Source organism: Heliconius melpomene, chromosome 16, assembly GCF_056956725.1.
Source record: "Heliconius melpomene rosina isolate 202511_hmr_F chromosome 16, ASM5695672v1, whole genome shotgun sequence".
Lineage (NCBI taxonomy): Eukaryota > Metazoa > Arthropoda > Insecta > Lepidoptera > Nymphalidae > Heliconius > Heliconius melpomene.
In genome coordinates, this window is record NC_140404.1 from 9963758 (window position 1) to 9989089 (window position 25332).

At 32.7% G+C, this 25332-nt stretch overlaps 1 protein-coding gene across 12 annotated transcripts in view; it reads left to right on the plus strand.

The window, feature by feature from the left end:
• The window catches only part of LOC146530999 (uncharacterized protein CG43867), a 267484-nt gene that overhangs the window by 123970 nt on the left and 118182 nt on the right, over positions 1–25332 (plus strand). The window lies entirely within an intron of this gene.

Here is a 25332-nt window from a genome sequence, read left to right on the forward strand (position 1 = left end):
TAGGCCTACAATATAACAAATATCCATTTAGTCCAACTTTCACTTTATAAAATTAATGATATTTTATCTTTTATTTATCAGCTTCGCGCTGTATCTCGCACATAGCAAGGTAGGTAGAGAGAACCTAGTGTTAAGACACTCCATTCCCTACTTTCTGCCTAATTCTGGAGGCATTACCTGTAGAGAGGCAGAACTTAACACCACGCTTTACCTCGACACCAGAGCGAAAAAATGGAAATATAAACGTAAATCCTAAAAAATATAATAAACATCACCATTTCACAACTTAAGCCAACATTTACAGACAAAAGATGTAAATACAACTTAAAAGAAAACAAATTGCATCCAGCAAGTTCCTGCGAAGTGAGATAAACACGTAAATAGGTTAGCGAGTTTAAACAGTTTTGTAAGGGAGAGCCGATTAGCAGTGACAAATCCTTTATGGATCCCTACCATTATTTTAGTAAGCAATGTGATATTGTAGGAACTGAGATGAATGACTATAGTATATGTTATGACGTTTTAAATTTGAAATTTCGCCTCAATATGAGAGTTGTGAGTTCGATTACCTCTTGGTAATGAATTACTTTAATTTTCTTGGTCTGGTAACAAGGAAAATAATGAATAACAATGAATGGTGAAAGGACTGTCTTAATTCTAGGTCCTCTCTGGCATATCTTTCTATTATGAGATACAGGGTAAAGCTAAAAAAACCATCCATTATATGTCGGTTCAGTACTTTTTTTTAATAAATAGGTTGAAATCGATATAAATCATTCAAATTACTTTTTTCTTACTAAGATATAAAATTATTTACAATCGGTTATCAATAAAAATTAACTAAGCATAAAAAACTCTAAAATAACCATATTACCCAACATAAATACCTACCTATATACGTTTAATACAATTAACCAGAAAATCAAACAGGCGGGAGGTATCAATAAGTTCGACCTTTCGTCGAGTTCCCAGTACTTCCTAACTCGAGTTTGGCCAACTTTGGAGAGTTCAGCTCAGCAGTTACACACATCTGTTGGCTGTTTTGTATCCAATATCGCATGACTAACAAGAATCAACTTCTTATATTTACTACTTCTTTATATTAGGTGGGTTTTTGAGTGTTATTCTTGTTTAGTACTTAGTGCAAGCTTTTGTATGAACTGTGGAAATTTTATAGTGTCTTTAGGGAGAAATTCATTAATAAATATGAACTTAATATTAATTATGATTTTACATTCAATATTGATAATATTTGTGACCAATAAGCTATTTTCAAATAGGATAAAACAGTATAACTTTTTCTAAAAAATATTTTAGAATTGTAATATAAATATTCGTCAAAATATCATAGTAAAAAAGAGAAAGATAGAAAGAGAGAGAGCGTTTGCTTATGATGATAATCGAAGAAATTGAGCACTCTGTGCCGGAAAATAATACTACTTTTTATCTAGTCTGAAAAAGTTGAAAATATGTTAATAACTTTATAAATATTTAATAAATTTTCTTAACTTTGTGTTCGTTTACTACCGCGAGAAAATGAAATAATTCATTTTCCAGAGTGAGAATCGAACCCAGAACCGGCTTTTTCACAGTCTCACGCTGAGCCGCTACATCAGGACGACCTCAAATTTCAAGAGCTGACACAATGACACTAAATGACATAATCCCACTATATTTATCCCGATAGTAGGTAAACCTATTTTATTACGTAAAAGCATAGAGTGCCAGATTTCATACATCCACATACATATCTCAGACAGATCGTATATTTCAGGGAGCCAATGTTTTAAGATCTTACGGATTTCCCGCACATTTTCAAGTAGGGCAAGTTTTCCCACTTTGAGGTTATTCCTTCGTATTCAAAGCGGAGTGACTTCGCTTTTGTTACATAACTTTGAGTTTGCTGTGTTCCTTTTTATATATATGTAGAGTGGTAGAGTTGTCGTCTGTCTGTGGTGCTTTTTGTGATAACATGTAATACTTTGGGGTCATAATTATTTTAAGATTTTTTTCCCAGTTTCTTGTTTTATTCTACATAACAGGGTAAATAGAAATAATCCAATCTAAATCTCTCTATTTACTAATTTTTGCAATTGCGGTTTGAGTGAGGAAGTAAAATAGTTCATTTCCCCTAAATGAAGAATTTGAGTCCATTACTATCGCGCTTATAATAAGGTCCCACTGCGCCATAATCACATATTTTATGTCTACTTTAAATTTTTCTAATATTAAGTTTCAAAGCAACCGTTCCAAAAACTTATTTTTATTTTATAAATCTTTTGTACTTTTATTTCTATGTCCTTAGTAAAACAAAGTTATTACTCGTTCAAAGGAAAATAACAACTACAAATTAGTCGACAATGTTATAATTCACGAGAAGCGTTACATATTTAGCTTAACCTTCACTTAAACTTTTTTAAAGGTTAAAACTAGCGTTTGATATTATTTATTTACATGTAAAACATATTTTATTTACTTTTGTAGAATTATTTACCCTGTATTCTTACCTCTACATTTATTTACTAATTCATGGCGCGCCTCGCCACTACTACCTCTAGCCTTTAGCTTTCAATCTAAAAATAACGTTAAAATTAAACTAGTAAAGAATAGGAATACAGGTCGATAAAACAAATATATTAAAATCACTTCTCTCTAAACGATGATATAGGAATTAAAATAATTGAAGAGATGAATTTTACACCTTTTTTTTAATATTCATTTTAACTTTTACTGAATGTTTTTAATGAATATTTTTCTTCTTATGCTAATTATATTTTAAATTTACAATAACAGCATTAAGAACAATGCACTATAACTTAAGAGCCATATCATCAAAGGTCATTTGTATGTAAATTCTACTAATGAAAGATGATAGCTTATTCCACTTAACCCATATAGATAAAACTTTACAGTTTATTTCAGATCAACATATGGGCTACAATTTCTGTAAACATTTTGTATAATTTGTCTATAATAAAACAAGAAGTTTAAACCGCATTTGGATCCCTCCTAGTTTTATAATAATTTCACTTATACATCAAATAGGGAGATCTAAAGCATCAAATTCATATAATTACATGTTAATTGCCGCATGTAATGTAACGCCGGGGGCTGTTAGCTGGTACCAATTATACTTGTATGGTACTCTTGTTCAGTTTCACGCATTTACATTTCAAACATTACCCTCGGATCCTCGTTCAGTTGCTTAATAAAGTATTGCTTAGTATGTGTGAAAAGAGTTACGTAGAATGAGCTTTTTAAAAATAGTTTTGTCTCTTTGACACAGCTGTGGAGTTGTCAGGGTGCTTGGAAATGGCTGTAAATTATGAGAATTTGTTTAAGGGGTGTTTAAATTTTTTTTTACTATCTTTAGCTTAGTTACATAATTATAATAATTTTAGGTGCCCAATTATTCTCGTATACTACTCTCGTTCAGATAGATCCATTTACATTTCAAACTCTACCTTTTGATGTTCTTTCAATTGTTTGTTATTTGTGAAAAAAGTTGCGTAAAATTAGCTTTTTTAGGAACACTACTTTTTTTACTTAGAGTGTTCTTTATGGAGATTGATTGTTTTGAAGGGTTTGAATTTATTTTGGAAGATATTTTAATTTTTCCTTTTTATATCGTTAGTCTAGTTTAATTCTAGTTAAAAGATATTTTCCAAATTTACATTTATATGACTAAATACAATGATTTTATGTGTTTCTAATTATACTCGTGTACTAGTCTCGCTCAGATACACGCATTTACATTTCAAACACTTTGCTAACTAGGTGTGAAAAAAGTTATGTAGAATGAGCTTTTTAGAAACAGTTGTGCCCCTTTGACACTAGAGGCACGGCTTCTTTACGGCCAGCGATAGTTTTTTTTCTGCTTCATGTTGTATCCCACATATGGAGCCTAGTATTAAAACAATCCGCTCTCGCCGAGTCATTGCTTTCTAGGTTTCGCAACTCAACGCCGCGGTTTACCCCGTAACCAGAGCGAAGAAATGAAAATATTAAATATTTCATTTCCTCGAGTGGGAATCGAACCCATAGCCCGTTGTATTTGCAGTCACAAGCTTGTGCCCCTGCGCCACTACTGGTGTCTAGTTATAGTTAAACATCTAAATAAGGTAAAAACTTATTTGAAGGAACTTTTACATTTATTTCTATCTGTAGTATAGTTAGATTCTAAGAATTATAAGTGGAGAATACTCCTACATCATAATACTTAAAAGTCTACTCCTAAATGCGAATATAATCTTCTATAGAAAAAAATAAAGACCGTTAAAGCTTATACTACTTATTCCATTAGCAAAAATTACATTACATTTGAAAAATTATGATAAATAAAGTATTCTATTTTAAAAGCATTTTCTAAGTCGGAGAAATATGACTGTCATCACAAATAAGTCAGCTCTACTCGCCCGAGAGAGGATACTCAATCTGTCTTTCTATTCCAGAATTGTCCTGAGATAACTGTTTGTATGTTTGTGTATTTATTTATGTATAAAACTATTGTATATAATTATACTGATTTATTATATAATTTTAAGTACATTTGCACTTTCTGTATTCTTTTGTAAATTAACTTAATTTTTTTGTTTCTTTCGGTTCGTAAGAAATCGCTTTTGCTTATCTTCAGCACAATTAACTGTATTTTTTGTTTTTGATGTGAATTGAGGATCTGGGAACCCAGTGTTAAACCATCCCTTCACATTGGGACACTTGCGTTCCCCAATTTTCTCCGAATTCTGAAGGCATTGCGAACCCACAACCTGTACGTTTACAATCGCACGTTATATATCTGCATCAAGACGTCCTCTTCGGAGGAACAAAGTATTCTCATAAGGAAATGGGAGAACAGATTATCTTGACATTAGGTTCTCTCTGCTTACCCTGACTTGCAGAATAAATGCGTGAAAGTTTTTTTATTGTGAAGGTTTTATTTTCAATTGAACTTCAAAATCAATTTTTAAAGCCACAGCATCTCTAATCTCACGATTCATTAATCCTCGCATCGTTAAGATGTCGACACATCTGCCTCTATTTGAATAAACCTCCGGGTTTTTCATTATGGAGTGGATGCTCTTGAATATTTATGTAATGTTCCTCATTTCCTCTTTATTTTCCCTCCGTCCTCCTAATGTAAGTCGATGAAAGTCAATTTTCATGAAGTCTTTTGTTTTTAAGGTTAGGCAAGTGACTAGGGACGCGCATAATTTTATGTACTGTACTGAAATATTGGTATAAATGATTTTCTTGAAGTGTGATGAAATGGAAATGTTGCTGTTTTGTTTGTGTTGTGTTGAAGCGGAGCAGGTAATTTAGTTGTTAATGTATTCGTACTGTTTTTGTTTTGGACTTTTTAATATAGCTACCTAAGTTCGTACGCAGGGGCCAGGCATAGCGTAAGCAATGCCTTCAGCATTTGCCGGAAAGTTGGGAACGGAGTGTCTTAACTCTAGGATCCCTCTGCCTACACTTCTATGTGTGGGTATAGCGTGAAGCTGAAAAAAAAGAATAGTGATTGAACCCACAATTATCCTCTTTACAATCAAACTGTCTTAGTGCGCCATGATGGTGAAGAAAAATTCTATATAGGTACTTTAATCTCATAAAATTGTATACAGTATATAAAATGCGTAGTTTAATCTAGAATCTTTATTAAACTAGTCTAAGCTGAAATTAAGGTTTAAAGTACATTACTTTATTTTTTATAGCATATTACTTTACTTCATGTTGTAGTCTACTATTACAAAAAAATCTATGAATAAATTTTCTAGTTAAGATCAAAGTTTAATTTGAATATTTTTATATGCTTTTAAAAAAGTAATAAAATAAAAAATCTAAAAGTGCTAGTTAAAAAATTAAATCATAAATAAATTAGCTTCACGCTGTATCCCGCATGAAGCACGGTAGTCAAAGGGAACCTAGTGTTAAGATACTCCGTTTTCCGCCGATTTTTTCAAATATTCCGAAACTCGACGCTGGTCTTTCGTCTTGGTGCCAAAGCGAAGAAATGAAACTATTATGAAATAATACGAGTAGCTTATTCCCTCGTGGGCATCGAACCCTTAACCGTCGCGTTATAATTAAGAGTAACAGTACTAGTTATTAAGTTTAAATAGTTCTGTATTTAATAAAATACAATATACCGGATATGAAAGTTTCATCAGCGAAGTAACATTTGGTAGGAAGCGCTCACCGGACGCGACGAGCGCGATGTACAGGAACTGTCCGGGATATCTGCTTTTCCATATTTTGCTACATTTGTACAAATATTTTGCTGTTAATGTGTAACGAAAAATATATTTAAAAAAAAGTTTGTGTGGCGTTAAGTACCGCCACTCAACACGCATATGTCTCGAACTATTTGGTCAAAATAGGAGAACGGAGTGCTTTGACACTAGGCTGTTTATGTCAATTTCCTATTTGAAGCGCAGGCGCAGGGACACAAACTGTGCTGCAAAATCGACTGGTTGAGGATTCGATCTCCACTCGAGGAAAGGAAATATTTGTCTAAATTAATATTGTCATTTCTTCGCTCAAAAACAAAACTCGGGGAAAAGTGGGGAAACGGAGTGTCTTAACACTAAGTTCCCTCTGCCTACCCTGCTGTGTGCGGGATACAGCGGGAAGCAGTTTTTTTTATGTACCTAGATCCTAGTCAAATTTTGAGGCGCAGAGGCACAAGGGTGTGATTGTAACGCCGCGGTAGTAGGTTCGATTCCCATTAATATTATCATATCTTCGCCAGCACCAAGGCAAGGCCCGTCACAGAATTCCGTGCTCAACACAGTGCCTCGAAAAATTAGGCGGAAACTGGAGAACAGAGTGTCTTAACACTAGGTTTATTTATAAACATGTATTAAAGCACATCCTATTGTAATTAGATCTATTCTTATTCTTATCTTATTCCATTAGATCACTTTTAAAGGCAAGTTTATACCTCTTAAAATGTAATATATTTTTTTGTTGCAATAAAGCTGAAAACCATTCATAAACATAGATATTTGTATTTGACAGCGGTTGTTTGACGTCGAAGAAAAATTTAATATTATATTTTTCAGGAAGTACCTTCCTTACAGCGGAAAAATGGCGTTCATTTTCCCGCCTCTAATATTTCTAATTAAACTACCAATTGTTGCTCGTCGCAAACAATTCATAACAAATGTCAAACATTAATAACGCAACTTGAAAAGAAACTTGCACATGAAAGATTTACTTCCCCAATGTGGGAAGTAATTACCTATTTTTTGAAAAGGTACACGCAATATTGTATCTGAATACATATACGCTTTTGTTTCGCTTAAACCGTTTTAATAAAATTCTTTGAAACGTTCTAAACTTTTTTTAGCTTAGTGTTAAGACACTCCGTTTCCTACTTTCCGCCGATCTATCGTTACCAGAGCGAAGAAATGAAAATATTAAATATTTCACTACCTCAGATGGGAATAGAACCCATATACAGTCGCGTCTACAGTCGTACGCTTGTGCCCCTATGCCACGACTGCCCTCAACATTATATCTAGTAGAAATCATGTTTCAATATTATAAGCTTTATGCCTATAGCAAAATGACTGATTTTCCTTTTCACCTATTTCCCATATTATCACCACCCTACACCATAAACTAATTGAATGGACTACACCATATTGTGGAGTTGTTCTCGATCGAAAGATAAAGCACGTCTGATGTTCTTGGGAGGCACACAAATTATCTTGGAAGTCTTTGTAAATAAAGTGCGGTGATTGGATTGGTATATCAGGGTTCCAAGGGGGGATGTTTGTTTGTACGCTGGACGATTACTCCTAAAGACAACGTTATGGACAGAATGAAGGTAGCTATTGTGTTATAGGAAGGAGAGAGAGGTAGAGTAATTTTTATGGAACTCCTATTAGTGTCTATATTTTTAATATCTTAGATAATCTAATAAATTTAATTTTAGTTTCGATTCTCAGGAGAGACTCATTTTTTCATTGAGTTCCATTACTCCAAAACTGGGTGGTACATGAGGAACGGAGTGTTTCAACACTACGTTTCCTATGGCTATCAAGTTGCTGGATACAACGTGAATTATTGAAATATTCATACTATAGTATTTAAATATCACTATATAACATCTGGATCAATTACAACTCCTTTATTCGTATACAATATAAAATTTTCATTTATACACTAATAGAATTTAAATTGTCATTTTGTTTATTTAAAACAGTTTTGTAAAATGCCATTTCCTTTGTTTCAGGTAAGAATACGTACGAAGTCTTACTTTTGGAGCTGGTGAGTTTTCAAGAAGCGTAAAGTCCTTGATCTCCCAAATAGCAGTGTAGTTTAAGAATTGCTTGTCTAGCTACATTTCGCATTACTCGGTGTTTTAGTGCAGGGTAGAACTATAAACAATTCTGTATTAAAATACTTAGATATCATTTAAGATTTTATCTTTTACTATTCTTATAATGACTGTGTTTTTATTATGCTTGTTACAAAAGAAAGCGCGGTGTTGAACTCCGTCGCTCAACCCGCTATATCTGGATAATTGAGAGGAAAGTGACGAACAGAGAGGGAGTACTTAACACTAGTTTACCTCTGCCTACTCTGCCTTATGCGAGTTACGTTGTTGGTAGAACGTCAACGCCGCGCATTGTTCTGTCAATAGAGTGAAATAAAGAAAATAATACATTCCTCCTAGGAATCGAACCTATAAACGCCGAGCATACAAACTTAATAAAGTATAATTTATGTTAACTCTTTGACTTATTTACTACTATTAATATAAGCTATATTTATATGAAAGCGTCGTCTAGCATTTAATTTCGTTCACAGCAGCACGTCGCGTTATTATACGAGTACATCACGCTTCAATTATTATCTCACTAGAATAGAGACTGGCTCACGTTGAGATTTCACTGCGTTGTTTTAGTAAATTGTATAAATATTTGTATTTTACTTTAGTTTGTACTATGCTAAAGTCATATTTACTGTTGAAAGTTAGCAATGCGCTTCTAATAATAGTTCTGTAAGGTTTTAATTAAATAGCAAACTTGTAAGTCAGTCGTGGTGCAGGAGACAAGCGTGATTGTAAACGCAACAGTTCGTGGGTTCGATTCTATATTCATATATATTAATATGCGTAATAAATTATTTATTATTTTCATTTCCTCGCTCTCGCCACTCAACACACAATGCTTCCAGAATTTGGTCAAAACTAGGGACGGCGTGTCGTAACACTAGGTTCCTTTTACCTACTCTGCTATGTGCAGAATACTGGGTGAAGCTGAAAAAAAAATCCAAACTGCTCTATCAACAACTTGTTTCTTTTTGGTATAGTTTAATTCCGCTTTGCCTTAATATTTCTCTAACAATAAGTACCAGTACCACTTCTTAGATCGACCCAAAGTTTTCGGCTTCATTGAATAATGGTTTATTGCCTTGAAAAGTGAAATTAAGTATTTAATGTGACATTATTATTATGTCGCATTTTACATTTTACTAAGAACTTTTGTCGAAATCGTATGGCGTGTTGCATGCAAAGGAAGTCCCAGGAAACAAACAGTTACAAAAATTATTTCACGGATAGAATAAAATCTAGGGAAAACATAAAAATGTCGTCGAACTGAAATTTGTTAAATTCCTTTTGGAGTCCACACGCTAATAGTAGATTTATTAAAAACAACTAATAATACAATACCACTATCTTTTAATAAATATAATTATGTTACATTTTAAACGGTTCAAATTGATTGAAATAGTGGAAAATAAATTATGATTGAAATTAAATAACTGTAGTAGAAGTGGTTTGTAATCTCATTTTTCAATTTACAAAGTAATTCATATTGGCATAATTTCTATAATTTAAATGAATACATAGCTCTCTTCTTTTCTTCTCATCGCTTCGCTTCACCGCAGTCGGGTAATAAACAGATATATCGTCAATTTCGCCTTAAAAAAAGTTTCAAAAATAAAAAAAGTACCTATATAGAAATTACTAAATACCTAATATCCGAAATACAGTTTTAGACGAATTGAACATGACTTACTCGCTGTGTTCAAGTCCTTGTAAAAGATTACATTAATTAATTACGCTGCCTTCGTGATTTACGTTGAACATGTAAATTTTGTGCTTTGGAGGTCGAATTATGATTAAAGTTATCATTAATTATAACATTAAATGTACTAAAATAGTAGTAAAGTATTATAATTTTGACAATTTATTGGTAATATTAATTAATATAATGTGCAAACTGTTTTTTTATAAGTTTATTTCTTTTTTATTTTAAATAACATTGCTTTGTGCAGAATAGGTAGAAAAATCGTCGTACTCTTTTTTAATTAAATTGTGTATTAGGTAGCTTTCGCTTTGTGAAATCGAATGCTATTTGATATCGTTAGACAAGGTCTTTGAACTACTAATAATATTTTGCACAATCTTTTTTAATTATTAACTATACATAATATATATTGAGAGCAAATAACTCTTTCATTAAGGTAATATCTCAATTACATTTAGATTTCTATTAAATTATTTCAAATATATCTTTATACAAACAAAAGGAAACTAAAACGTCTTGCTAGTGCAGTTAAAGTAACAGGAACAAGGCAAGTTTAATCCAACATTATCGGTATAGTCGGACTCGCGAACGACCAAACAACAATGTTATATATTTTTATAGCCCCACCAAGCCTTGGAGAGCTGTTGAAATTCAAATTTTTGAAAATATACTTTCTATATTAGTTTTCTATGGTTATATTCGATAGTATAGTATAGTATACTAGTGAAATTGCAATATGCAGTTTCTTATTACGAATTCAATGGCTGTGGTCATGGAATTTGGAACGATGACTGCTGATGCATTAGATGAGTCTAGTCGTGGTACAGGGTCACAAGCTTGGAACTCTCAATGCGGCAGGTTGTAGATTCGATTCCCATTTGAGGAAATGAAATAATTAATGTTATCATTTCCTTGCTCTGGTAACGTAGAGTTTCGCCACTCAACAATGGCTACAAAATTCGGCGGGAAAGTGAGAACGGACACTGGTCTCAATTAAATTTTTTCAAATACAACAAATATTGGCCAATTTGTAATTAAAACGTTTATTATAATACAAAATATATGTATTAAAATAGGACAAATATGCCTTTAGGATATGAAAATGAGTAAGTTACGCTCGAGATGTTCCGTATATCAACATGGTGGTAACTAATCAAAACACTAGCGCTTTGCCCTTTGAACCTAGAGCAAAGTTTGATGTAAAATGCGAAAACCACTGTAGCGAGGTCCGAACTTCATTAACAGAGATAAAGCTGTTCTACTGTGAAATAAATTATATAAATATTGCCACACGCTTGAGCTTAAATAGGATCCACAAACATAACATACAATTAACATTATCTAATCGGAAAATAATTAAAACTTCAGCTTCACGCTATATCCCGCACACAGCAGGGTAGGCAAAGGGAACCCAGTGTTAAGACACTCCGTTCCCCACTTTCTGCCGAATTCTGGAGGCATGGCGTGTTGAGTGATAGAACTCAACGTCGCGCTTTGGCCCGGCAACAGAGGGAAGAAATGGAAATATAAATGTAATTAAATATTTCACTTCTTCGAATGGGGAAGGTAAGTTATTTACTTTATAATAATTTTAATATATAATATAAAATATTATTATTTTATTATTATTTTAATAAATAAATCAAAGAAGCAGCTTTATTCCATCACAAAATAGATAGAAAGAATGAACAATAAAAACACTTTTCGTTTTACAAATATTTGATTTCATTCAATTACATCAATGATTATAAAGAGAAATAGAGAATAAATTTCCTTTGTAATATTTTCGTTATCCTTACTTGTGTAACGATAACGATACAGAACGATTATCCTTGTGGATACAGGCATAAATGTTTCTCTAAGTTATGAAAGAATAATATAAGACAAAGTTATTTTAATGTCATTCAAGATGAATATTTTGACAAAAGACTAGAAATACTTGTGCTTGGTCAATTGACAAAAATTTTGGTCTAATCGTTCTGGTCGTAATTCTTTTTGAAGTTCTATACCCAAAAGTAAAACAGAACTCTGCTACTAAGATTCGTTGAGTGTGAATTCGATTCCTACTCGGGGAATTAATTATTTTTACATTATATATAATCAAAAAATATTAAACATAAGTAACTTCTTGACCTCTCATTATTATATCAAGAACTAACTAAAAATAACTGAAATTTTCATTCGTACAACAAATGTTACATATCGTTAAAATCCATATTTGGCCACATTGGCCTACATCCACACAGGGTCCAGGACGAAACGAGTTTGTAAGACCATTTATCATTTCAGAAATATCAATATCCTAGTCTGGGGGTCGACAGTAACTAATGGTGCTGCCTGCGTGCGGTAGTACAATACTGCTTAGCTCTTTTCGTAGTTGCCGAATGAAACCTAATATTGCTGTAAGGCACTATTTAATATTTTTGTAAGTGAAGTTAGATAAAATGGAGAATTGTATCTTTTAATACTGTGTTCGCTTTATCTAAACTATTATATGCGGGTTTGAAAGCGTTTAAATAAAAATAAGAAGCAGATACTTATTAATATTTAAAAAAGAAAAAATATTAATTACTTTTCTATGTATCTACAGTTATATACTGGTTCTGTGAATAAAACCAATAGAAAAACAAAAAAGAATCAACAAACATTAAAAAATAACAACATTATTTTGAAGAAAACCTGTTATAAAAATATTTTCACCTAAATATCCTACCAGGTCAACACACTCTTTCAAATTCACCAAAGGTTTTGTTTTGACAGTTGAAGAGATGAAAACAAAAGTGATTTATCTTAGTTCTGCTGGAGGCTCTGGAAAGTTATAGGTATCGTGCCAACATATCTACGTTGTTTAATGCTCGACTAATCAAAGCGAAGGGGTTAAATAACTGTGCGGGCTTAGCTGATGCTTAACGAGATACAAATTAAACTGAAGAAAATATTTGAGATTTACTAATATTTTTGACTTTTAAATAAATAAATAGCCTTTTGAGTAAAAGAAATTTTAAAGCAATTAAGATAAGTGATAGTTACAGATATATTAAGTGAGAGAGAGAGAGAGAGATTTTTTATTTTCCTTTTTTTTTATCTGTGCACGTGCATGAGCGTATAGAAAATTAAAAAGCGTTTTGTGTATACAAAAAAAAAATCACAAGTAAAATTTGGAATTCCTTATCTAGACTTTCCTATTAACTAAACTACATCATCAATCATACTAATATTATAAATGTAAATGTAAGTTTGTATGCTACGCTTACACGCGAAAACAACTCAACCGATTATAATGAAACTTTGTACGCATATTCTTAGAGATATTAGAAAGGACATAAGGTAATTTAAAGAATATCATATATAAATATAAGCTTAAGCAAGCGAAGCCGCGTTTATGTCTAGTATATTTATAATCTTAGAAGTTACTTGTTTAATATGTTTCTTAACGTTACTATTCTAAATGAACCTAATCACTACATTGCTTCACTTCTTGATAGCTGAACTGGGGCCGTAATTTTAATCTAGGGTTAGTTAAGGAGAAAATTGACATCAGTCCGCAACTGCTGCACTCTGCATATGCTCGCTTTATCGAGGGACACATTACTAGGGAGTGTGGTGGAAGTTTTAAACATATATTTATAGTAACTTGTGAAATATATATGTAGTTGGACGAGGCCGTCGCTAGGGTGTGACTGTCAACGTGATGGTTGTGGGTTCGATTCTCTCAAGGAGAATGACATATTTAATATTTTCTCTCTCTCGCTCGCTCTGGTTATGGACATCGCTTTTAATTTTACCACTGTAATTTAGTGCCATTGGAGAGGCCTATGTCCAGCAGTGGACGAGGACAGGCTGATGATGATGATGATAATTATGATGAATTTAGTCCACCTCATACCGTCGGAATTACTTGAAAATTGAGTGCCGAGCCAGATTTTTTTAATTTTGGATCATAATTTTAAGCCTAGCTTACAAATTATTTTCTTATTATTAACAAAGACAAGACAAACAAACAAAAGATTGTTTTACAAAGAATATTACATACTGAATATCTAGAGGTACTTATATATACAAACCACAAAATACTGAACGTGTATAGCAATAACAAATCCAAAGATATCTCATTACCAACTTTCTTCTAACTCATGGCAACCGTCGCTTATTATAAGTTTCACTTGTTTGTAGTTTACTTAGAGGAAGTAAATAAAATATGGTCTTAATAGTGCGAATAAAAGCCAGATTTTATTTTCGAGAGTTCGGTCATATGTAAGCTATTAATATTTTTTCTTTTTTCTTCTATATGTTTCTATATTTTATATTAGTGCTAGAGCTATCTCTGCAATGGAATGTATCAAAGCATTAAAAACTACTGGTATTTCTGTCAGCTAATAAAAAAAGTAAAAAATAATTTACCCCATTTTATAGCTTTCAGTCATTAGCGAAAAATGAGTTATTTAAAAAAAAATCTTCACGAAACACTACCGAGAGATCTGTATTTTTTTTCATATTCCTTCATATTTTGCCATATCCCGCTTGATTTTGTTTACCAAGCTGCGTAACCAAGCGTGAAACGTCGTCGTTTTTTCGCAAATTTCTACCCAAAGCATATATCCCTTCATGTGTAAACATGTAATAGCGCATACATTTATTCGTGTCAATATTTTATCACCGTAGCTTGTGAAAATTTTTCTCTAGTAGGCAAACAAATATATAACGTAAATACGTACATTTCAATACAATTTTGATAGTTTTTTTTTTCAGCTTTCCGCTGTATCCCGAAAACAACAGGGTAGGCAGAGGAAACGTAGTGTTAAGACACTCCATTGTCCTAGGGAACGAATGTTCGTAGTTAATATATAAAAAAATCTATTAAAATTGACAACAACATTGTGAATTTCATAAATATCAACAACTCTAAACTTATAATTATAGCGCTATACAGTATTAACGAAAGGAGAAGGCTTATTGCTTTCATAATAAACGAGCTTTTAGCGGAAGAAAACCGTACTTTTGTTCTACGCCGTAGCCGCATCCTTTATTATACATATATTTCATGAGTAGTTATACAATAGCGACAATGAAAAATGAATTTTAAACTTTAAATGAAGGTCTTATAGTCTATTTTTCCTCAAAAACAATGCAATTCAAAAACGCAACAATCATATGCTGAAGTTAGTTTGTCTTAAAGTTAATACGTTCTGCAGTTTCATTTAATATTCATTTCCCTATATGCGCTCATTTCTGTGGAATGGCCATTTTAACTATTTGAATGGTACAGGGTTTAATAAAAGTTTTAAAGTTCATCTGAGTAGTTGCTTTGTTGAGCTTCCTCTCTTTCACAGTGGAAGTAATCTCGTATCTTGAAGGGAAGTCACTGGTTTTTATTGGGTTGATGTATTATAATGGGTGGGTGTTTAATATCACTTTAGATTTTCGGAAAATTCCTTTGATTGAGTAAAAGCTTTGAGAAGAAATATATTGATGTATCTTGTAGTATAGCCATTGGTTGTACTAATAAATAGTGGTATATGGATTTTTAGAGTTTTAATTTATACTGAAACATTTTTTCTCTACGATTTATAATTTATAAAGAAATTGGTCTTTATTAAAAATGTTTAAATTAATACTAAATTCTTTGATCATAGAAATTCTTAATGTCAGAATTCAACTTTCCTAATATCGCAACGGGCTACCGGCGAAACGTCACAAATTTAATTATTACCGCGACAAAAAGCAATTCAGAGGGTCCGGGACTTTGTCGTCGAAATTACTTAGACCCTAGTTATCAGTAAAATAATTTTAATATACATCTAAATTTATAAGATATGATGTTTAAGAATATTTATCGTACAGTAAGAAACGGAAATATTTTAATGGGAACAGGGAACTAGGTTCCTAGGTTCCCTTTGCCTAGCCGGCTATGTGCGAGATACAGTGTAAAGCTAAGAATATTCAAATTTTACATACATAAAATAAAGAAGAATAAAATAAAGAATAATTATGAGTAAAGACTTTCTGCAAAGTACAGGGAAGTCTACAATTGCCTTCATACACCCAGGACAGGTAAAAGGAACCTAGTGTTAAGACACTCCGTTCCCCACTTTACGCTGAATTTTTCGAGGTATTGCATGTTGAGTGGCGGAACTCAACGCCGGGCTTTTGCTCTGTTGCCAGAGCAAAGAAATGAAAATATTAATAAGTAATACTTGATTCCCTTGTCACAGCCCTACGCCCCTGCACCATGACGGCCTTCGTATGAGGAATTATCCTATCGAATATCAAAATGTTGCCTTTTTTTATATATATTTTTTTCATAAACGAATTTTAAATATGATGATATACCTACATATATTTTACACAAACACGTAATAAATATGCTATACTATACAACAATGGAAGTCATTGTTAGTATAAGAAAAGCTTTCCCCTCAACTACAAATTTACTATTTCTTAGAGCACTCCACGAGATCTATAAACATGAATCTACCATCTTTGTTTCCAATACATATTTTTACAGCGGAATTGTTCCTTTCAAACAGTGAAAAAGCTTCTGTTGATCCGAAAAAATAACTCGCACCAAACATATCTTCTTACATTTAGTGCTAAGCTCTACCAGCTTAGTTTGAGCTGGCATCCAATTTCTTTTTATTTCCAATGTTTTCAGCTTCACGCTCTATCACGCATGTAGCAGGATAGGCAGAGAAAGCCCATTGTTAGGACATTCCGTTCTCCACTTTTTGCCTTATTCTGGAACCATTGAATGGCTAAACTCAACGCCGCGCTTTTCGTCGACATTAGAGCGACGAAATGAAAATATTAAATATTTCATTTCCTCAACTGGGAATCGAACTTACAAACAACGACTTTTTGCGCCACGACTGGCATCCAATATCTGCGGTGCATTTTAACAAATAAACATAGCGAATGTTGGGTAATAAAAGATCAAGGTAGATTGGTGGGTAGACAGGCAAATGTCATAACTAACCATCAGAGCGCCGCGTACTGAGAATAAATTTTCAATACTGAACACGGATCGTTAGTTCCTCTCGAGGGTTCCCTATGTTTACGCACTAAGCTTTATCTCGAATGCGGGGAAGTAATACGCACAATACTGAACGAGTTCAATGGAACTTCCTTAATGGGGTTTTAAAGTTACTTACGTTACTTACCATTGATCCTTGTATGATTGATGGCGGGTTTTGGGGGTCGTTTTGGAAATTAAATTTCTTGGATCTCGTTTAAGACGCGTGGAGAATTATAAAGAGTTCTTAGTAAATGGAGATGAACATAAATCAAATTGTGTTATTGTAGTTCTGTTAACACTTGAAGTTTATTTTAAAGATTTTTGCGTGCTGTTTAAAACTGTTGTTAAAGAACGTGACTTATAAATGACTAGCGGACCCGGACGCGGCTACGCCTGCTTGAACTATAAGATATTTATTAAATATCATCAGATGATCTGGGAATCAGGATGGATGGTTCTTTTTGCTGGTCGTCTCAGGTATCTGAGCTTAGTCGTAAGGTCTTTTGTACCATAGGTAGATTGAGAAGATGGAAGAACGTCTTACCGTTAAAGACTAAAATCTCTCTTGCCCACGCTCTCCTTCTACCTATCCTAGACTATGCTGATACATGCTACTTAGATCTGTCCCAGCAACTACTAAATAAACTTGAGCGTCTGCAAAATCTTATAATTAGATTTATTTTTGGGTTAAGGAAACATGACCATGTGTCTCAGTATCGTAGTCAACTGAAATGGCTGCCAATAGAATACAGGCGTAACTTGCATGCCCTCACTCTTCTTTATAGCATCCTTTTCAATCCTGTTACACCATCCTATCTCAAGGAGCGTTTTAAGTTCCTGGGGTCAGACACCTTCGATTCCCAAAACCTCCGTTCCCACCATAACCATATCCTCGAAATTCCTCTATGCCACACGAAATGCTATAGTGACTCTTTTACGGTTAAAACAGTAAAGCTATGGAATAAGTTGCCGCTGGAAGTAAGACGGTCCCAGTCAATTGGGATTTTTAAACGACGTCTTTAACTTTACTATCTCCAACTCAATTCATAAAACGACAATACTATAATTATATATGTATTTATCTTTAATTGTTGTATGTATGTATATATGTATGTATGTAGGCATTTGTGTAGATATGTATGTATAAATGTATGTATTAAACTATTTTGTGTTCTCTGAATATTGGTTTTAATATATTTTATGTACTTTTTGCACCTTTCTGCCTTCTTTTCTAAATTTAATCCTCCCGTTTTTTTCTTTGGTTGCCTGTAAGAAATCGCTTTTTGTGATAAGGCCGCCATTGCACACTTGTTAATCGTGTTTCTAATGATTTGTATTTTTTTTTTCTCTTCTTATTTGTGCAATAAAGTATTATATTATTATTATTATTATATTTATATTTATTTTCAATTTTCAATAGAATTACTAAGAAAATATAAGCTTAAATAATCAAAAAGAGCAATAAGTAGAGACATATTATTAGAAAAAATATCTGAGTTATTGAAATGAACCAACAAAAGAAGTAAAAGTAACTAAAGTAATATTAAGAATATTAGAAAAAGTACCTAAAGTTTTGCCTGTGTGTATTTTTCTATATTAAATTGGATAATTTTAGCGAGCAATATCAAATAAAATAAGAAGAGAACCAAAGTGTAGTTTAAATAATATATCCCGTAATTCTTATGTAATGGCAGAAAAATGGCTTTGTCAACCGAATTACTGTTATAAAGTTTTATTAAAATATCATTTTAACTTGTCAACAATTCATTAAAACACTAAGCGATATATGATAGCAAAAACTAAATTAAGCATAAAAGTACCTATTTGTTAAAATAAATTAATTTAAATGGTATATACGTAAATATTACTAGACTTAGTTTTATACAAAATACCAGCATTTAGTAAATGTCATATATTACAACTCACGCTAACAAATTAAGCAAACAGAGAAGATAACAATATTTCTGAGGCAGGTGCGAGACGTCGACGCTACATACACGAGAATGAGCAAAACCATTTACAAGACGTGTTATTAAGGCACACTTAAACTTAGCTTAGAGTGAAATTACTGTTATATGTTTTTTTTATTTATTTATAAACTAGTTTATTATTGCAATTTTACTTACGCTTACGTGGACCATGTGTCTTGTGATATGGTACTTCCTTTTACTATGTAAAGAGAACCTAGTGAAAGAGCTTTTACTCTCCGCTTTCCCATTCGAGACACTGCGCGTTTTTTTATACATAAATAAAAAATACGTGGACAAAGGTGAAAAAAGCATAAATCCTCAAAGGATTTTGCTTGGAAAGAAAGTATTCTTCACAGAAAAGTGAGTCAGTAATGAACTAGATATGAATAGGCAATTTCAACTTAGTGACCTTGTGTTTTATCCAGAAAGATATCATATATTTAAATTTTAAAAAAAGTGTATTTATTTGCATGTAAAAGATTTTATTATCATGTATGTACTAGTAAATCAGATTTTTGTAACTATAATTCAACATATTTTTAGCTTTCTATATGAATTTCCTTAACCGTATAGTTAATAATAAAACAATTAAACAGTAAAATAAACCCTATAACACAAAATAAAGTGAACATTACCAGCAACCAGTTAAACTAACTAACGAGTACATTCAAGTAGAACAACACGAAAGATTATAACAAACAAATCAAAATGGTATACAAAGGCGCTACGAACCTAACTATTGCAAAACAGGTGTTTCATTCTCATCTCAACACATAAACATTATCTAACAATGCCTGTTCTAAACAATAAGTAACTATATTCAATAGCAATAGTTAGGTGTATTTATGTATGTCTGTACGTATATTGTCAGTGAAGTGGTGTAGAGTTTTTATGAATAAGAATAAATCTTCAAAGAGGCTACTTTTTTTGAAGAAGAAGAAAATAGATATACTTCTAGTATTTCAGCTGTTAATTCGTTATACCTACATATTATTTTATTCCTTGTTTTGATAAAAAAATATATAATTTACTTCGATAATATATTATGTATGAAGAGGTTGATGACAGTGGACGAGGCGAACGAGATATGTAGAGTATTATAGAGATCGAAGCGTTTAACACTCCGTTCTCTCTGACTACATCGCTAGGAATATAGTGTGGTACTCAACAAATAAACAAACAAATACAATAGTTTTTACTATACACTGTTTTATAAATTTACTTATAAGTTTATAATAGATATACTATTAACATGATATTGACATGTTATAGGCTAGAGTAGATACGATCGGGTATCACGTCAACTTCTCCATCTTCACAACCACCGTTCACCGTGTAACCACATTTCACCGGGAACTGCACTACCATTTCTGGTTTACCCGTCCATAGATTCTCCTATGTAATTATTGTACACTCAACAAATACGACGACAATTTGAACCTTATTGCATTTAAATTTAGCTCATTTTTCTTTGTAGTTGTAAATAGTATTTATTAAAAATGATTTAAACTTGTATATAATAGTTCACTTTGCCTTTTAACGAGAAAACGAAATAAAAATCTGCAATTATAATAATGTGAAATTCTAATTGTATTTATATTTTATATAAATAAATACTCTACGGAGTAAAAATACGGAGTAAAATTTAACACTTTCTAAGTAAAGACGTTGAAATAGCAAGACTTCAATTCCTTAATACATTGAATTCACCGACCATTCATTGAATGAAAGAAAAATAGTGTCGAATTTTCAAGTGAAAGGCGAATCTTTCTTTCTCCTACAAATAGAAACTTGAAATTTTAAAAGGTATGGCAATTATTCACACTTTAATGGAAACCAACGAGTCGGGCGTCCGTGAAGAAAATACGGCGAACGTATAATTCACAGCATTCGTATTTGATGGCGTCATCCGATAAAGTTGCAATTTGGAATTTACAAAATATTGCATCGTTAGAGCTTCGCAAAAACGACGTTTATGCAAACACTGCAGGTGCTGTGAGGATACCAGACGATTTTTTGCCCTATCGGTGGTACTTGGGGTAGAAAATTTTAAAAACAAATTGGACTCAAAGCGAACTTGAAGACTTGTATTTTTTATTCTGGATAAACGCAGGAACCCCTGTATATACTCTAGATATAGTAATCTAGCGATAGCAGCTTATTTGCATAATTGCAAGTAAAAGTACATTTATAGCCCCCATGTGTAACTTCTTACTACAAGACATATTTTGATTAAAATAATTATAAGTAGATTACAACCGGATACCCTAATGTGATTTTAAGCTTTTCATATTTAATCAGATACGCCTAAACTTTGCTTCAATATCAGCCATAAGACATATTGCCTATTTCCTAGAAATATAATGTAATATTAAGAATTCATCTATTATCCCAAAATGATAATAGAACCAAAGCCAGACACATCCATCACTATAGCACTTTTATACAGAAATAGCTTTGGCCCAACATCCATCCAACAAGCCATTCCAGGCCAGGCCAGTAAACACCCAGAGCAGACGCTCATTGTCTGCGTGACCCACGCGTAGGACATAATTCAGCCGTTGAAATGCAATTAGCGGGCTAGGTGATAACAGCCCCATACATCAGGCCATATGAATAAAAGCAACGACGTTACCAATTATAGTTGATTTGTAATTAACTGGTAAGTATATCCCATTATCTTGTTGTTGCTGAAGTCTTAAATCCTTACACAAAATTTCTTTAGTCTATTTTTGTTATAATTAATTGACAACTGATCTTTAGCTCATTTATTAGAGCAGGAACATGTTGCTATTTACTTCACGCTATATCCCGTTCCTAACAGGATAGGCAGTGGGAAACTGAGAACCCATATCTGTTCCCCAATTGTTGCGGGCTCCTGGAGGCATTGCGTGTTAAGTAACGAAGCTCAACCACGCACCTTACTTCGTTACCACAGCGAGGAAATGATAATATGAAATTGGAATTGAACCCAAAAACCTGCCGCATTGATAGTCGTCTATGCCCCTGCGTCATGACTGGCCTCCTCTACTTTTAAATAAAAATAGAAGTCATTTGAAGCAATTGAAATTGTTACAAAAATAGCAACAGCATTACACCCACGTAAAAGTTACGACTTTCCTTCCATCTCATCGAATATTTGAAAAGTAGGTAAAGAAAATAAGTGGATAACAATATTCCTGAAAGTAACATGACACCTCCATTAGAGGAGACTTAAAATAGATGGCACTTAAAATGACGCTGACGAGATAATGGCTGGAGCTAGTGCCTTACAGAAGTGCCTTAAAAATTGCCTTAGACTGCAATTTGATGGAGTGACAGGGTTATTTAGTGAAGGGTAAACTTTTTGGATAATCTGAAAGGGTGGGTTATGTACATTGGGTTCAGAAGCACACCTGATGTTTGTTGCTGTGTAAATAATAAATGTGTGAACGAAGGAGGAATGTAGGCCTCATGTTTTTAACTAAATATAAATAAATAGCCTTACGCTGTATCCCGCACACAACAGGATAAGCAGAGGGTACCTAGTGAACCTACACTCTGTTCTCCACTTTCGGCCGATTTTTTTGAAGCATTGCGAGCATTGCAACGCCGGGCTTGTGCCTTGGGCGAGCGAAGAAATTAAATTTTAATTTTAATCAATAATAATTCATTCCCTCGAGTGGGGATTGAACCCACATCCATCGCGTTACAGTCACACCCAATGTTTTTACCTTTTATCAATATATAACTAAAACAGTTTCCAGAATGGTCAGCAGGAGTCTTAAGCGGCATTGTTCCTATATTTGAGTTCCTAAGACAGACACGCCGGACAAGTCTGGACACGTCTATAAACAATCAATATGCAAATGCGGTTAACTTGCCCTCAGACCCTGTATTTATTCTGCAACACAAATGGCGTTCGTTATGGTGGTTAGCGAATATTGATTTAGTTAATTTAAATTTACATAGAAAATGCTTATATTGTACAGAATTTTGGAATTAGGAAGTGGAGGTTAAATTTCTTGTTAATATTTCTTAGCTCATTTTTGATTTGTATATAAAACCAAAGATAATTGTACGTCTTAGGATATTTGATAAGAATGGGAGATGGGAGGTAGAGAAATTACTAGTGATTACTTTGAACTCTACCTTTAAAAATATTCAATAATAAATTAAACAATTTAGAAATATTTTTATTTTCTCTCTCCTGTAAGACACAAATCCAAGCGGAAATCAGAAAACGAAGTAAAAGAAAAACCGTTAACAAACCAAATAATCATTTAAAAGAAATTATTAACTTAGCTAACTAGCGTTATAAAATATACTTATCCAATTTGTTAAGAAAATAGTTTTTTATTAAATAAAATGAAAACACCATTATAATTAAAGATTTTAATAATATATAGATTTAGTATAGCTTAGTTGCAATAGCAATCTCCACTGGCCTGAGTAATGTGATACTCAGCATGTATGCACATTGTTTAGCCTGTAGTAATCGAAACTAACAATAGTACCTGCTATACCCATATTATGTACAATTCTATTATAATATAAGGCAGTATCGGATACAATATTAATTATTGCCTTATAGAATAATATTACTGTTTAAATAACTCCTAAATAGACAAATTATTAATCAAAGGTCTTCTTACCATTTGGTTTAGTGATTAATAACTGGCCTAGGCCGTAGGTAGTGGGTTCAGTAATTACTTAGGGTAATTATTTGTATTAACATAAGTATTTAACATGTGTCTGCGTATATGTTGGCTTATCAACATATTTGCATAATTGGTCTAGAATAATCCTGATTAGGTCCATTGTGGAACACCTGATCTCGGTCTGGAACCAGATTTTGCGTAGTATTCAAAAGGATTAATGTCAAAATTATTGTTATTGATAGATCGAATGAAATTATGAATATACCACAATAAGATTTTTAATATAAATAAGAATAAATATTTTACACATATAAAAGTAAACTAACTATCCAAACATTGTATACAAAAACTAAACAAAAAGTAAATTGTATGGAAAGGAAAACAGCATTGAAATAAAATTACTCTGTTCCATGCCACAGTAGTTTCAATTCGCTCTAAAATCTTCATAAAAACAAAACAAAAAACGAAAAAAAATGGTGACTAAATTTTAAAAAATGCAAAAACATTTTGTACTTCCGCTCGTATATCGTCGAAATATGTTTTTTACTTTCGTTTCGCGCACGTGCCGTGACCATTTTAAATCCTAGTATAATTGAGAGTTATATAAATTCGACCTTTTCGGTTATCCAACAAACAATGGCATAAAGCTTTCAGGGGATTCCACTCGTAAAGATAGGTTGATAGGCTGAGCCTCCATATATTTATAACTTTTCTTTTCTATAAAACTTCAATACCCACATGCATTAGCGTATCTAGAAAGGGGGGGTTTCTGGGGAGGGCCTGGACTTACCTTTTAATATATATGTTGGTGTAAACGTAGTTTCCGGGTAATTTTTTTGTTAGTAAAACTGTATTTTGTTATATATAGTCCATTTTATCGTAGTCTAAAGTTTTAAGCCTTATTAATTTTTACTTCGTTCACAGTTAACGAAGAATGCTAAAATGCAAATTTCAATTAAGTTTTAAATTAAAATTGCGGCTTCGGCTAAACTATTTTCTTTAATAGTCTTTACAGGAAGTGTAATATCCTGGAAGATAAGACAACGTAGTTAAAAAAACTTATAAACATTTAAAACAATTCCATTTAGCCGGTAGAGCGAATATCGCTTGCATTTCACGACCGTTTTCTTTATATATTTTGTTAAAGCTTCACACTGCAACTCACATATAGCAGGGTAGGCAGAGGGAACATGGGAACCTAGTGTTGAGACACTCTGTTTACAGTCTGAACGCATTGAGTGGTCAGCGGCGAAATTCAAAGCCGCGCTCTGCCTCGTTACCAGAGCAAGAAAATGAAAATATTAAGTATTTAATTTCTTCAATAGGGAATCAAACCCACACAACCTGTCGCATTTATTAAAGTCGCATCATTCGCTACTCTAAAAATAGCTGAAGCTAATTTTATTACCCTCAGCTATAAAATTATAACACTGCAAAGATTTACATTACCTAGCACTCGGCTTTTATAAATTAATTTTGGTGAGAGTCATCCCAAAATGATCTATAATTCAGTTACATTATCGCGAGTTTCCGGACCAGTGGTCAATGTGACCATTACCCACGATCCCTCAGCCTATAATAATTTTATGGCAAAAATCGGACGTTACGTGCCTTTGTTAAATGGTTTAATGGGTTTTCTTTACTCTTTTTGCATGATTTTCCTTTCT